The sequence below is a fragment of the Malania oleifera genome, chromosome 4, assembly GCF_029873635.1.
Source record: "Malania oleifera isolate guangnan ecotype guangnan chromosome 4, ASM2987363v1, whole genome shotgun sequence".
Lineage (NCBI taxonomy): Eukaryota > Viridiplantae > Streptophyta > Magnoliopsida > Santalales > Ximeniaceae > Malania > Malania oleifera.
The window spans coordinates 13,598,614-13,614,752 of NC_080420.1; positions in this window are offsets into that span (position 1 = coordinate 13,598,614).

Genomic DNA, 16,139 nt, shown 5'->3' on the forward strand with positions numbered 1-16,139 from the left:
CTTGCTAGCTTTAAATCAATTATGGAAATATTGTTGTGTTAATAATAGGACTTTATTCTTGAAATATTGAAGTAGCATCTTTCCGCATTTTAACTTAATACCTTTGTGAAAGAACTCTTGGGACTTATTTCTGAACAACATCATACACCTTTTCAAAATCCAGGAACATGTGAAATATAGCATGGTTTGTGTTTATGTTGATTAATTGAATTCTTTATTTAAATTGTTTTAGTGTGTATGCTTGCTTGTGAGGGTTGAAACCATATGACATAGGTCACCCCTTCCCGTCCTACATCATCTTGGGGGCATTACCATCTTGTCCTGCACCATCTTGGTATCAGAGCTTAGGTTGAATGCGAACCCTCTAAATGATACCATCTTGATATCAGAGCCTAGGTTAGAATAGGCTGAACCCTCCAAGTCCCATTTCCATTGCTCGCAAGATTTTAGTTTCACAACAGCTGCAGGATTTTGTTTTCCCTAGTGTGTCTGAATCCTTCCCCAACCCCTAGGATGTCTACTCAAGTTGAAAATCTTTATCTAGGTTGTAGGGCTAATGTTGAAAGAAATGCCTTAATAGATGAGCTTCAAGATCAAGTCCATGACTTGAATCAAGAGCTAATTGAGACTCATGAAAGACTAGGTAGGTTGGAAGTCCAACTAGTCCAAAACCCACCTCAAGACAACATTAAGCAAGGAAATGATGATAAGAAGCCTGAGGAGGGTCAAGTATATGTTCCTGAAATTATACCTAGTGAGGATGAGTTTTCAAGTGAACCAAATGAGAGTGCTAAGTTGAGTTTGGTGAGACGTATTATGATCAGTCCCAACGATCAAGAGTATTGGCGTCACACTTATATTTTTCATACTTACATCAAGTGTGGAAATAAAAGTTGCAAGATGATCATAGATGGTGGAAGTTGTATGAATGTTTTTTCTAAGTCAGCTTCAGAAAAATTGAAATTGAAAATTGATCCTCATCCCCACCCACATAATGTAGCTTGGGCTGATGCCACCACCATGCCCGTAAACCATAGATGTCTAGTCCCCATTAAGATTGGTGATTATGAGGATAAGGTTTGATGTGATGTCTTTCCTATGGACATTGCCCATATTTTGTTAGGAAGACCATGGTTGTATGATTTGGTTGTCTCATATAATGGATGGTCCAACACTTACTCATTTAGGTGTAATGGCAAAAGAATTATTTTGAATCCGTTAGAGCCAAAAATATAAGAAAAAGAAGAAGGAAAAGAGAGAAACTAGTGGTGAATCCTTGAACACCATAAGTAAAAAGTTGTGTGAGCAAGAGAGTCAAGATACAAAGGTAGTGTCGGTGGATGTTGCTAAGGATACTAAAATACCCCTGCCTGAAAAAGAAACACCCTTAGAAGTATCATCCGTACCTTCTGAGTTTAAGGATGTCCTATCTGAGCCACTTAGTTAGTCATTTCCCATGAAAGACAATCAACATGTCACTAACCTTGTTCCTTATTCATCTCTACCTCATTTACCACATCATAGAGTGAGCTTGATAGAACATGAGGAGCTGAAACAAGTGAATGAATTGAAGGAACATGACTTTGTTTAGAAAAGTTTAGGTCCACTAGCCTACCCTACTTTCTTTACTCCCAAGAAAGATGCCACTCGGGGCATGTGCATCAATAATAGAGCAACCAACAAGATTGTCATTTAGAATAGGTTTCTCAAAACCATTGTTTCAAATAGAGATGTACATCTCATAGGTTACTTTTTGAAAGCCTTGTGGACTATGTTAGGCTCGTATTTAAGTGTCAATCGGTCTTTTGGTGCTTACTACCCCCAAACTAATTGGCAAGTTGAAGTAGTGAATAGGAGCCTTAGGGACCTATTGAGATGTTTGGAAGTTGAAAACATCATAACTTGGGATTTATACCTTCCTGTGGTCAATTTTTGCATTCCTTAGTTCAGTGGATATGACCGCAATACTTAGCCCATTTCTTAATGTCACAGGATATAGTCCTAAGAAGCTTGTAGATCTTATTCCACTACCACTTAAGCCTAGATTGAGTGAGCCGACCAATGTTTTTGCAACGCATATAAACAATCTACACTCTGAAATAAGAATGAAGGTTAATTTGAACTTTGAACATTATAAACCTTAGTGATGATATACATTGTATGTTGAAAGAATTTTTAAAGGTGATATGGTTATAGTTCGTATTCGTCCTGACCAGGTTCTTGTAGTTACATGCTAACAAGATGGATCATTTCAAAATTTTAAAGAAAACTAGTTCTAATACTTACATGCTTAATATTCCTATTGATTTTAGCATAAGCAATGTTTTCAATGTTGAAAATCTAACTCCATTTCTTGTAGCATCTTTTGAAGAACTTTCAAGTTCTAACCATGCAGGTGATCCCACTCCATTCCCCATTCCTCTTGACCCTAAAAATATGAAATTGTCTTTGCCTCTACCTTTACCCATGCCCACAAACCTTGGTGAAATCTTGGATGACAAGGCAAAGTTCACACAAGTAGGATCATACCGAAAGTACTTGGTCAAGTGGAAAGGTGAGCCACTTCTTGAAAGGAGCTGGAATTTTAAGGAATACCTCCTTCATCTTAGCCATGAATGTTACTCCCAGTACTTCACCTCTAATTCTTCGTAGAATAATTCTTTTAGGCTCGAGAGATGATGGGGATTAGCATGCATTACCCTTTTCTTTTGCAAAAGTTCTGACACATGGAGGACTTCCCGATGTCCACATTTCCTTCACCAACATGCTAACAAATGGACAACCTTCGGATGCCCCTCTTGTTCGTTGCTACACAAGAACTCATGGAGTATCAAGAAGATGTTCCAATGTGAGAAAGACCCAAGTTGGGATGCCGAAGTAAATCTGAAATCAAGACCCCCTGTGGGCCCTGCATGATCTTGTGGGCCCCACGCGGCTCCATTGGGTCTCACATGGCTAGGCCTTCCATTTGACTTATTTTGTATTATTGCAAGATAACTTAGCTTGCAAGAGTCTTTAAATGTGCCTTGTAAGTTTTGTGCTTGTTATTGTGTCTAGAAAATAGAAGTCTTTATTGTGTTTGAAAGTTGTGTGTGTTGAGAGTTGTAATATTTATTTATTTTGTCTCCCATGCCTATATGGGAATTGTAGGTGTGTCTAGTTTTATCCCCCATGCCAGCTTAAGTTAGTTATTGCTATGTCTTTCCCTTCCCCGTGCTAAGTCTTTATATATCCCATTGTAATAGCCAAAACAGCAGAGTAAGCTAGAGAATATATTGTTATTGAGTTAAAGACTTTGTCTTTGAAAGCTTGTTAAGTTTGTTCCAATCCTTGTGATTGAGTGGCGAGAGGCTACATTTGTTCTCCCCAAAGATCAGGTGGTGAGAGACTACTAAACTATCTAGCAACTCCATTTATATCCCATTTTCACGACCTCCATCCATCACCCACGTGGCCAACAATACACCATTTCATTTTTCACATATACATCCATATATTGAAGTGTGCACAAAGGATTTCAAGAGCTAGTCCAACTTGTGAAGAATATCATCAAGACATCCTTTATAGTTAGAGGTGATTTCAGTATTTTCCTGGACCATTACAAGTGCACAGCAGTTCCAATTGCAACTCAAATCTTGATTAAGGAATTCTAATGTGTGTTCTAATTTGTGTTGAATTAAATTAAGTTATCCAACAATTTATCTTGCTAAGATTGTTTTTTATTTAACTCTTGAATTGCTTTAGAACCCTTGCTCGAAGCCCCATAAACTTTGCATGAGAAATTTCCCTAAATCCTTGCATTTTTATTCAAACCCGTAGCAAGTCAGGTGACTACCGTCAGTCGACTAACCTACTACTGATTCTTGGTATTTTGTCTAAAATCTCAGATAGTCGACTGAGGCCCTTACATCAATCAACTGACCCATCACAGCCACTCTAGAAATCTATTCTTAAATTCTTCAGGCGGTTGACCCTTAAGTCCAGATGATTGTAGTCACCCAAGATCTGAAGTTTCAATATTATTTCACATTGTTTGAGTCCTTGCTTAACCTTTTGTAATCCCATAAAGAATACAATATTGATACTTGCTAGCTTTAAATCAATTCTAGGAATATTTTTGTGCTAATAATAGGACTTTATTCTTGAAATATTGAAGTATCTTCTTTTCGCATTTTAAGTTAATACCTTTGTGAATGAACTTTTGGGACTTATTTTTGAACAACATCATACACCTTTTCAAAATTCTAGAACATATGAAATATAGCATGGTGTATGTGTTTATATTGATTAAATGAATTCTTAATTTAAAGTGTTTGAGTGTGTATGCTTCCTTGTGAGGGTTGAAACCGTAGGACATAGGTCACCCCTTCCCGTCCTACATCATCTTGGGGGTGTTTCCATCTTGTCCTGCCTCATTTAGCTGGGGTGTCTCCACCTCATAAGGGGAATAAGGAGAATTGTAAACAACGTCACTTTGCCCGGTTAAGTGAGTATTTAGTGAATCAAGTGGATTGGCTTAAGGCGGGGACGTAGGCATAGTTTCCGAACCTCGATGAAAACTGTGTGTCATTTTTCCCTTACACTCTTTACATTCCAGTATTTGCATGCTTACATTTATTTGCTAATATAATTGCTCGTGCATTTTCTTTAATATTAATTTGTGTCTGATATGGACATACTGGAATTGTAATAATTTTGTAAAGTATTTAAATTCATATATCTAATGTATTAATATTTGATCAAATAGACCATAGGTTGAGTTATATTGATTGTGGCTATTAAAATAGAACACTTGACCTAGTAATTTTTTAAAATCTCCAATTCACCCCCCCCCCCCTTTCAGGTATACACCATTCCTATCAGAATACGCTGCCAAAATTTGATAAGAATAAGTTTATATTCACTCAAAACTCAAACTCACCCTATATGCTTCAATAACCCAAGCTAATATAAGAAATATTGAACAATTAATTCAATCAAATAATAAGTAATGTAAGAGAGTAGGGAGAGAAATGTTCAAACTCTTTTATAGTGGTCCAGTATCCTTCATGAACACCTACATCCACCCTCCCGACCAAATCTAGGCTGAGGTTCCACTAGCAAACTTATTATTTTTCAACCGTGCAAGAGCACAATTACAAGACCTAACCTTTCACTGGGGCTCAAACAACACTTACAATGATGAGAAATTACAAATGATATATACGTTAGTATCTCTAAGTATTTGATGCCTCAACTCAAGCTTACAACTCAAACTCTCTCAAAGAAATGAAACTTGGAACTTAAAGAGAGTTAAAACTAATGAAAAGAACTTCTATAAGAAAGTGCTCTTTTAAGCAAGAACGAAACACTCCATCACTTAGAAATATGGAGGAGAATGGAAGATTACTTTTATAGAAATTTCTCTTGTTTTTGTTCCTTAAATTGGACTCCTTTTATAGCAAAAAATGACCACTATACGTTAGACAAGTTTTGGCTCCATGTGATTAAGGTTGGAGCTAAACAATCAATGATATGACAAGAAATCTAATTTTTAGGTATAATGATATATTTTATAAAATCACAAATGGTTAGTAAATACTGAATAAAATTTTATAAAAATTCATATTGACTTATCAATGACTCTAGTTTCCAAAGAAAAAAGAATCAAGCCAATTGGAGTAGTCATTGAAGAGATAAAATTCAAACACTATAGATATGTTGAGCTACCATTATGACAGACGTCAAAATCTATTGGCCGATTTGTACAAGTCATAACAAACAAAATATTTATTCAAATTAATGTGTCATATCGTTTTATAAATCCCCATAACATCTAGTTTCATATATATATATATATACTCAAAACTTTTACAGTAAGATATACCTAATTTACTACAACATATTTATTTCTGATTCACGGTCTTAAAGGTTTTTCCATAGGTATATGAGAATGTTTATGTGAAGGTTAGAGAAGGAAAAACTCATTTTTGGTTTGATTAGGGGTTGAGTAGTGGTCCCCTTGCTGAGTCTTCTTACACGATCCAAAATCCTTAGTTAAAGACTCAAAACTGTTGGGAGTCTGAGAGTTGGGATACCGATGTGCTGAAAAAATTGGTAGGGGTCCCCAAAATGGATAAGATTTTGATGTCATCTATAAAACACAAAGCAGGGCTTGATGTGTTTATTTGGAAGCCTTTCATAAATGCAAAATTTTCAAACACCTCGGCTTGGGAAATTATAAGAATTAAAAGGGAGCAGTGCTCGTGGATGAAGTGATCTGGCACAAACAACTTCCTAAGAAAGTATCGCTGTGCATGTGGAAAGTCATGTTCCAATGTCTATCTATAGATGAGAGAGTGTGGAAACTGAAATTTGATAGGGTCTCATATTGCAACTGCCACATGAATGAAAAAGAGGAGTCTCTCAATCATGTTCTGAGTACGAGATCCATCACAAGTATGGTTTGGAAGAGAGCAGCGTCTATCTTGGGAGTTCTAAATTTTTGATGCTGAACCATGGAGGGTGAAAATTAGTAAATGGTTTAGATGTACCAAAAAATCAACCAAAAAAGTTATGATTATTAGTTTGTTACCTAGTATAATTTCTTGGAGACTATGGCTCAGATGTTGTAAAGCCCGCATGGAAGATAAGTATGAGTCACGGAATGCAGTTTGGTTATCTGAGGTTTTGGCTCGAAAAAAGTGTAGAAGGCATGAAGGATTCTTTACTCTCTATTGATAAGAATTTATTGGAAGAACTCCAGGTGAAAACAAAAATGCCGAAATTTAGAACTCCTCACAAAGTAGTTTGGGAAAAGCCTCCAGTAGGTTAGTTGAAGTTAAATATTGATGGCTCTTGTAGAGGAAATTTGGGTTCTTGTGGTGGTGGTGGTATCATCCGCAACTCATCTGGTAATATTAAGGTCACTTTCTCTAAAAAATTTGAGCCAGGTACGAACAATGGAGCGAAGTTGTAGGCCTTTACTAGTGTTGTTCGACTCTATAAAGAGTTGGATTATCAGAATATTTGTATTGAAAGCGACTCCGAATTGGTGGTGGGATGGCTCATATCTAGAATTTGTTCCTTCTGATACTTATGTGACTTTTTGGAATTGTTAAAGGAGGATTTATAAGGTTTTCATTTCTCTATTAAGCACCAATTTAGAGAAGGTAATCAGGTGGCGGATTTCTTGGCTCGTCAAGGCGAGGGAGGCAACACAAGGAGATATTTTGTAGGTGACGTGAATCTGAGTAAAATGAGAGGTCTCATTCATATGGATAAGCTAAGTATTCCAAGCCTTTGTCTTTAACTGACATTTTTTATTTGTTTTCCACTGGTTTGCCCTCTGGTTTTTTTTTTCTTTTTCTTTTTTTCTTTTATGTTTGTTTTGTTTGATTTTGATTCCATATAGGCATGTTTAGATTGGTTTATTTGGATTATTATACTAGTTGTTCTTATCAGTTTGAAGGCTTGGGATAGTTTTTTTATAGTTTGTTTGTAAATACCATGTGTCTTGCTTGTAACCATGATTTTCCTCTACCATAAGCGAGGGCTGTCAATAAAATTAGGGTTCCGTTAAAAAAATATATATATTGTTTTAATTTTTAATCTTATGTTACAGCTCCAAAACGTCTCCATAAAATTTTCCTAGAGAGAATGATAAGCCTAATTTTATATAAAATAATATTATAACTTTTAGTCTTACATGGAAAGAAATATAGATTAGATTCACAAATAGTATAGAATTATAGTATGACTTTTTACTTACGACATAGGGTGCATTTTTGCAAAAAAATAAAAGGTTTAACTCTAGATATATAAGAGTCAAATTGAATTCTCTTGAAAATATTTTAAGTTAATTTTTAAATATAAAGGGTCTTGTCACATTTAAAGTTTTCAGTGTTTTGTATTGTGGCCCACATTCTAAGAAAAAGCATAAAAGTCATTTGTGTTGAGGAGCAGCAGCAAACACTCAGCTAATTGGTTGAATCAGTTGATGGTTTGCTCCAGAATTCAGACAATTAACTTTCTATCTACTGATTGGCCCAATCAGTCAACGGTTTGGCTCGGAACAACCTGCATAGATTTTTGAATTTTGAATATTTGGACGTTATGTTGGTTGGTTCTCAGGGGGAAACCACCGTGGGGGCTTATATATACATAGAATATGTTGTATATAGGAAGTCAAGTGTGATTGAAGAGAGAATTGAGAGAATTCATGTATTGTTCATGTAATTTGGACAAAGAGAGTGTGAATTCTTGCCGTTTGCTCCCGTGGATGTAGGCTTTGTCGAATTACGTAATTCCTAGTGTTATTGTTCATGTTATTGCTTTCTTTACTTGTTGTGGTTGTGAAATTATTATGTATTCACCATTTAGATTGCTGCATTGTTATGTTTGATCTTTTACACAATTGTTATTCCATTGTGCATTGTAAGAGGCTTTTACACAACAATTGGTATCAGAGCATTGTTGTAATGGCCTCTGGATCTTCATCTACGAAATTTGACATTGTCAAGTTTGATGGATCTGGCAATTTCAGTTTGTGGCAGAGAAGGGTGAAGGATCCTTTGGTGTAGCAAGACATGGTGAAGGTCTTATACAGAATTCAATCAGATAGCATGGATGCAGCGACTTGGAATGAATTAGGGGCATTGGTAGTATCAACCATCTGACTATGTTTGGCTAATGACGTGTTGTATCACATCATAGATGAGGATTCTATGACATCATTTTGGTAAAAATTGAAAAGTCGATATATGTATAAGGGTTCGTTAAAATCTGCAAATGTAGTAAAGGAAGATTCAGAATGCAGCGATGGGGATATGCTATGTGTTTCATCGGGTTCAGAGTGCTTCATGGATCATTCTTGGATCCTAGACACTGGATGCTCTTATTCAACACCTACAGGTCAGTTAATAGTGGTTGTGTTTTGATGGGAAATGATATTTCATGCAAAATACTTCATATAGGAAATGTCAAAATCAAAATGTATAATGGTGTTGTGAGAATCGTATATGATTTAAAGCATGTACAAAGTCTAAAGAAGAATGTAATTTCATTAGGCACTTTAGACTGTAATGGATATAGTTACAAATCTGAAAGTGGGGAAATGAAAGTGTGTGAAGGTGACTTGATAGTGATGAAAGGAGAAAAGGTAGCGGGAAATATCTATGCACTGTAGGGTGTTACGATTGTAAGTGGAGCTGTAGCTGTAGAATCTGAGTCTAACTGTAGATACCCGAAAAATATAATAATAAAAGAAATTGGGAAAAAGTGGATTTTAGCTGGAAGAGGAGAAAACCAGCGATAGTTTTCTAGAGAAGATAGAAAACCGGTGACGGTTTTGGGGAACTACCGCGGCTAGGTAAAGGGTAAATGGTAAGACAATTTTCTAAGAGTTAGAGAAAACTAGAGACGGTTTTCTCTGGCAATGCTGAAAGTAAAAAATCTTGCAAGCTCACTTGTTTCATTCAATTACATTCTTCTCCTTCTCTCTCTCTAAACCCACGAATCCTCTCATCATTCTCTCTACAATTTTATTCTGATTTAAGCCCGAATCGACGATCAGAAACCACCACGTCGATTAGGGCTCGATTCTTTACAAGTTTATCGAAGCAGAATTTTTTTTTGGGAAGTTCAAACACCATTCCAAAATTGAGGTAAGGATGTAATTTGAGTGTTTATGGGTTTTTTATCTGAATTATTGGACGTATAGGCCTAAAAATGTGAATATGAATATAGTTTTGTGGTTGAACTAAGGAATTGAGATTTTGTGAAATACAAGGTTATGGTGTAAATGTGGTAGACATGGGTTAAAGTTTCGGCGAGTATTTTCCCAAAAAATAAGGTAAAAATAGTAATTTTTGTTTGGTTGGCATTCTGTAGATAAACTGGAATATGCAGGTTCGGGAAAATAGGAATATGACAATTATTCTGGGAATTCAGTGGATTGATTGGGGAAATAAATGTGTATAATTTCAGCGCGTCAAAATTACGAACGCCGCAAGCGTGAAACAGGAGAATAATAAATAGTTCTCAAATAGTTAGGTAAGGGAAATATGTTATACAAGTTAAATTAGAAATTTTACCAATAAAGCATAGTATTTGATTATGAGTTTCAGAGTATGATTTTCGAGCTAATGAGAGCATGGAAATTATACAGTTTTTCAGATTATATTTAATGAGTTGCATTTAACTGTGTGGCATGAGAAATACCGGAATAAAACAAAATTTTATACATATTTACAAATTTACGATATACAGATTATATAGTTTTATTTACAAAGCTATGGCTATACAGTGTCTTACAGAATTATAGTTTACACGATCATATAGAACCATGAATATATAGTATTTTACCGAATCATGAATATACAGTAATTTACAGTACCATGATATACAGAGTATAAAACCATGACATACAGAAATATAGTTGTGATATACAGTTATATTATAGCGTCATGGTTATAGCGTCATGGTTAATACAGAGAATTACAGCATCATAGTTAATACAATTAATACAGAATCATGGTAAAACAGATAGATATTATATAAAATAGTATTACATAGTATCAGACCCTGATGGAAAAAGAGCAGTTTACAGATCACGGTACCATAGCTATACAATATAGTAGTGCAACCATACATCTCAAATAGAATGTGGTGTTGGATGCCAATTGTGCCACGGGTGGAGTAGAGGGTTCCCTGGCGTTCAGACCAGGTGGAGCGGGTCTTTCGTGCTACAGACATATATATATATATATATATATATATATATATATATATATATATAGTTAGACTAGCACTGGTAGGCCAACTAGTGTTTAGTCCAGCCTACGAGTTGCACAACCTTGTCATGAAGGGTTAAATCATAACATACAGCCATCCAGGGAAGTTTTCAGAATTATATACATATACAGTATACACAGAAAACAAAGATTATATATTATAGATAGAAGTATGTTTGAATAATTAACTCAGAATTTCTGTATTTTAAATGACATAGATGTGGGTTATAGTACAAATACTTTTACATGATATCTCATTTATAGTTTTAATTAAAGGTTATGTTTTACATATAAACTCATATGTCACACACTAGTAATAACATGTTTCTCCCTAATGAGAGGTGTCTCATCCCAACGATATAAACATTTCAGGTAACCTAGAGAGACGTTTAGGGTCGGCTCAGAGATAGAGGAGGCGGCTGAATCGACATAGTTTTAGGGTGAGTTTTGGGCTTAGTAATAGAGCCCTTAGCATTTTGGGATTTTTAGGGAAAGGATGTATATGTATATGTAAATATGGGTGATTCTGTAGTACTCTGGTATTATGTATTTTGGGATATGGTTTTGATACTTTTGTTTTTTGCTGTATAGGTAGTATGTATGAAATGCACAGGTTACCACGGTACCCACCTTGGGCCTGTGATGATGATATGTATATATATACAAGATATTAGAGTTATGTTAGATAGCTTGACAGTGTTAATAAAAAAATAACAATAAATAGTATGAAATTTTTGGGTCGTTACAATTTGGTATCAGAGCCTAGGTTGCTAGGTTTTGTAGACTATAGAATACAGTGGAAAACAATACCAGAGTACAAGAATAGATCTGGGAGGGAATGGAAATTAGGACAGATCATAATTTTAGTGAGATAATGTTGGGAAGTTAAGGTGAGAATTTAGGGTTTTGTCTCGCGGTTTGGAGACAGGAACTTCAGGATGGTTTCTGTGTTTTTCCTGGGGTGATGATTCCAGGAAAACCATAATAAACTATTGTCGATTTCTATTTCCGGATGGTAGGACTGAACCATAAATTAGAAATAAGTAATATGGGGATATCTTATTTAGATTAATGTAAGGATAATGTTATGAGGTATAAATTCTTTAATTATTTTGGTTTTGTTGTAGGATTGATCTAGGAAATAGTAGTGCTCATGCTAGTGGTAACGATGGTGTTGGGCCTTCTAGGAGGGGCGGCGGGGATTCTAATGTCGTTCTATGTAGTGTAGCTCAGCTAGTTATGGCTAAAATTGCACGGAGCTCTAGAGAGTAGGGAGGCCCATCGACATTTAGGGATGTACCATCGAGAAGTTTACTAAAATGAATCCTCCGGCATTCTCAAGAGGATCCAACCCTGTAATTGTTGAAAACTGGGGGCAAGAAATGGAGAAAATACTGACGGTGCTCCACTGCACCGATGAACAGAGGGTCCTCAATGCCACGTATAAGTTGATAGGCGAGGTCGAGAGATGGTGGATGGCTACGAGATTAATGGAGGAGCAAAGGCTCATACTAGTGGCTATGACTTGGAGCCAATTTATAGAAATTTTCTTTGACCATTATTTTCCTGCCAACGTCAGAGAGGCTAGGGTAGTAGAATTTCTAATATTGATTTAGGGAAATCTCACGGTCCAGTAGTATGCGGCGAAGTTCATTGAGCTATCATGCTTTGCCCCCTATGTCGTCCCATATGAGGTTAAAAAGGTGAGGATGTTTGAGCGGGGCTTAAGGAAGGATATCTACAAGCAGGTCCTAAAAGTGCAGGATTTCTCTGAATTGGTGGACAGGGCCACAGTGGCAGAGGAGAGTAGCTAGAGGGATGTGGGGAACCCGAGTCAGAGAAAAATGCCCATGCCTCTGGGATTCCAAGCAAGGTCCAGCCGAGGCCTTTGGAGGGGAGATAGATATAGCAGAGCTCAGAGATAGGAGAGGGGGGATCATGGGTACTAGGGCGAGCAGACATACCCTACTTGCCCCATATGCGGTAGGAGACATACGAGAGAATGTCGGTTGGGAAACAATGTTTGCTACAGATGTGGTAGACCTGGACACATAGCACGGGAATGTCATTGGCCACCGAACAGTGCACCAGCCCCTAGATAGATTCAGAGACATAATCAGGCACCCAGGGGTGGCCGCCAGCAAAGGAACACAGCCTCAACAAGGGTTTATGCATTGACGCTAAAAGATGTGGATGTTGTAGGCAATGTTGTAATAGGTATTATTAATGTTTTACCATATAAAGTTGTTGTTTAGTTTGACTCAGGTGCCACCCATTCTTTTGTGTCATTAAGATATGCTAAATTTTCTAGGGTTGAGGCACAGCTATTAGATGTTGAATTTTTAGTAGCCATGCCGACTAGATTGGTAGTGAGGTGTATAAGGGTACTTAAAAACTATCCAGTGGGCATTTAAGTGAAAGTATTACCAGCCGATCTCGTGGTATTAGACATGCAGGGGTTCGATGTGATATTGAGTATAGACTGGCTAACAAGTAATTATGCCAACATTGATTGCCATAAAAAATAAGTGATCTTCGGACCCCAGGTGAGCAGTAATTCAGACTCGTGGGGTCACATATACGCGCCTCGCCACAGTAAGTGTTGGCTATGCAGTGAGGAGGTTGCTTCAGGGTGGTTGCTAGGGGTATGTTTCTTATATAAAGGAAATATCGAAGGAGGAATTGAAATAAATTGATATTCTTGTAGTCAGAGAATTTTCAGATATTTTTCCGGAAGAATTACCTGGTTTACCACCAGATTGAGAGATTGAATTTGTAGTGGATTTACTACCAGGGTCAGCACCAATATCTAAAGCGCCCTACAGAATGGCTCCAGCTGAATTGAAAGAATTGAAAAACCAGTTGCAGGAGTTATTAGATAAATGATTTATTAGGCCTAGCGTGTCACCTTGGGGAGTACTAGTCATGTTCGTGAAGAAGAAAGACAGGATAATGAGGATGTGCATTGATTATAAAGAGATAAATAAAGTGACAATCAATAATAAATATCTTCTTCCCAGAATAAATGATTTATTTGATAAGCTCTGGGGGACCTAGGTTTACTCCAAGATTGGCCTTCGGTCGAGACATCACCAGGTGAAAGTTAAAGCAGAGGATATTTCGAAAATGGCTTTCCGAACCAGGTATGGACACTACGAGTGTTCGGTAATGTCATTCGGTCTTACTAATGCACCCGCAGTGTTTATGAACCTAATAAATCAGGTATTCCATCAATACTTCGATCAGTTTGTTTTGATATTTATTGATGATATACTGGTCGACTCAAAGAGTTTTGAGGAGCACGAGGATCACCTGAGGCTAGTATTGCAGGTTTTATAGGAAAAGAAGTTATACGCTAAATTCAAGAAATGTGAATTTTGGTTGAGACGGGTTACTTTTCTCGGGCATGTGATCTCTGGGGATGGCATATTAGTAGATTCGAGCAAAATAGAAGCGGTGGTGAATTGGGTGAGACTGAGAAATGTTCAGGAGATTAGAACCTTTCTAGGTCTAGCAGGGTACTACCGGCGTTTTGTGGATGGTTTCTCTAGATTATCGAGTCTATTGACATGACTTACCAAGAAAAATGTGAAGTTTGAATGGACCGACGAGTGTGAGCAGAGCTTCCAGGAGTTGAAACAGCGGCTTGTCTCTACACTAGTATTATCTATCCCATCAGAAGAGGATGAATTTGTCATATACAGCGACGCATCCTTGAGGGGACTCAGATGTGTGTTGATCTAGCACAAGAGGGTTATAATTTACGCTTCACAACAGCTTAAGGAGTATGAATAGAACTACCTCGTACATTATTTAGAGTTAGCTGCAGTGGTGTATGCTCTAAAGATCTGGAGACATTATCTTTATGGTGGGAGATGTGAGATCTTCACTGACTATAAAAGTTTGAAGTATTTCTTCACCCAAAAAGAATTAAATATGAGGTAGAGAAGATGGTTGGAGCTAATTAAAGATTATGATAGCACTATCAGCTACCACTGAGGGAGCAAACGTGGTGGTTGATGCTTTGAACTGGAAATCAGTGGGAGCAGCATTGTCGGTAGTGGAGATTCAGCATCCGATTCAGATGGATCTAGAGAGGCTTGGTGTGGGGTTGGTGGAGGGTGAGCACTAGGCATTTATTGCCAACCTGGTGTTACAACCAACTTTACAAAAGAGGATTAAAGTTGCTCAGAGGAATGACGTAGAATTGGTAGAGCTGATAGATAAAGTGTGGAACGAATGAGGAGAGGAGTTTATTATTTCCAATGATGGAGCTCTGAGGTTCCATACCAGACTGTGCGTACCTGTAGATGCTATAATTAAAAGGACTATCCTATAAGAAGCGCACAAATCTCTTTAAGTACATCCTAGAAGCACTAATATGTACAGGGACCTCTGGGAGCCATTCTGGTGGAGCGGTATGAAGAGGGAAATAGCAGGGTTTACAGAGCAGTGTTTGACGTGCCAGTAGGTAAAGGCTGAGCACCAGATACTAGAGGGACAACTATAGCCACTCCATATTCTTGAGTGGAAGTGGGATCATATATCCATGGATTTTGTTATAGGGATACCGTCGGCGTTGCATAGACAGAATGTTATTTGGATGGTTGTTGATCGATTGACGAAGACCGCTCATTTTCTCCCTATTAAAGTCAACTACTCTATGAATAGACTGAAAGAGTTATACATACAGGAGATAGTTTGGTCTCATGGTGTGCCAGTATCCATAGTTTCAGACCGAGACCCATGATTTACATCGCAATTTTGGAGGAGTTTGTAGGAGGCTTTGGGGTCTCAGTTATCATTCAGCACAGCCTTTCATCCTTAGACTGATAGGCAGATAGAGAGGACGATCCAGATACTTAAGGATATACTACAAGCATGTGTGCTGGATTTCGGGGTAGTTGGACCCAGTATTTTCCGTTGGTTGAGTTCCCATATAATAACAACTACCAAACCAGCATCGGGATGGCACCTTACGAGACATTATATGGTACGAGGTGTCGTTCTCCACTATACTGAGATGAAATGGGTGAAAGGCGAGTTCTAGGACTAGGATTAGTGCAGAAGGCGTATGATAAAGTTCAACTTATTAAAGACAGAATTAGTGCAGCTCAGAGTCGACAGAAAAGCTAGGCAGATACTCGCCGCCAAAAGTTGGAGTTTGATGCGGGATATCGGGTATTTTTTAGAGTAGCACCGCTAAGAGGAGTTATGAGGTTTGGGAAAAAGGGTAAGCTTAGCCCTAGGTTTATTGGCCCATTCGAGATACTTGAGAGAGTGGGTTTAGTCGCCTGCATGCTAGCTTTGCCACCAGCTGTATCCAAGATTCATGACGTATTCCATGTTTCCATGCTAAGGAAATAC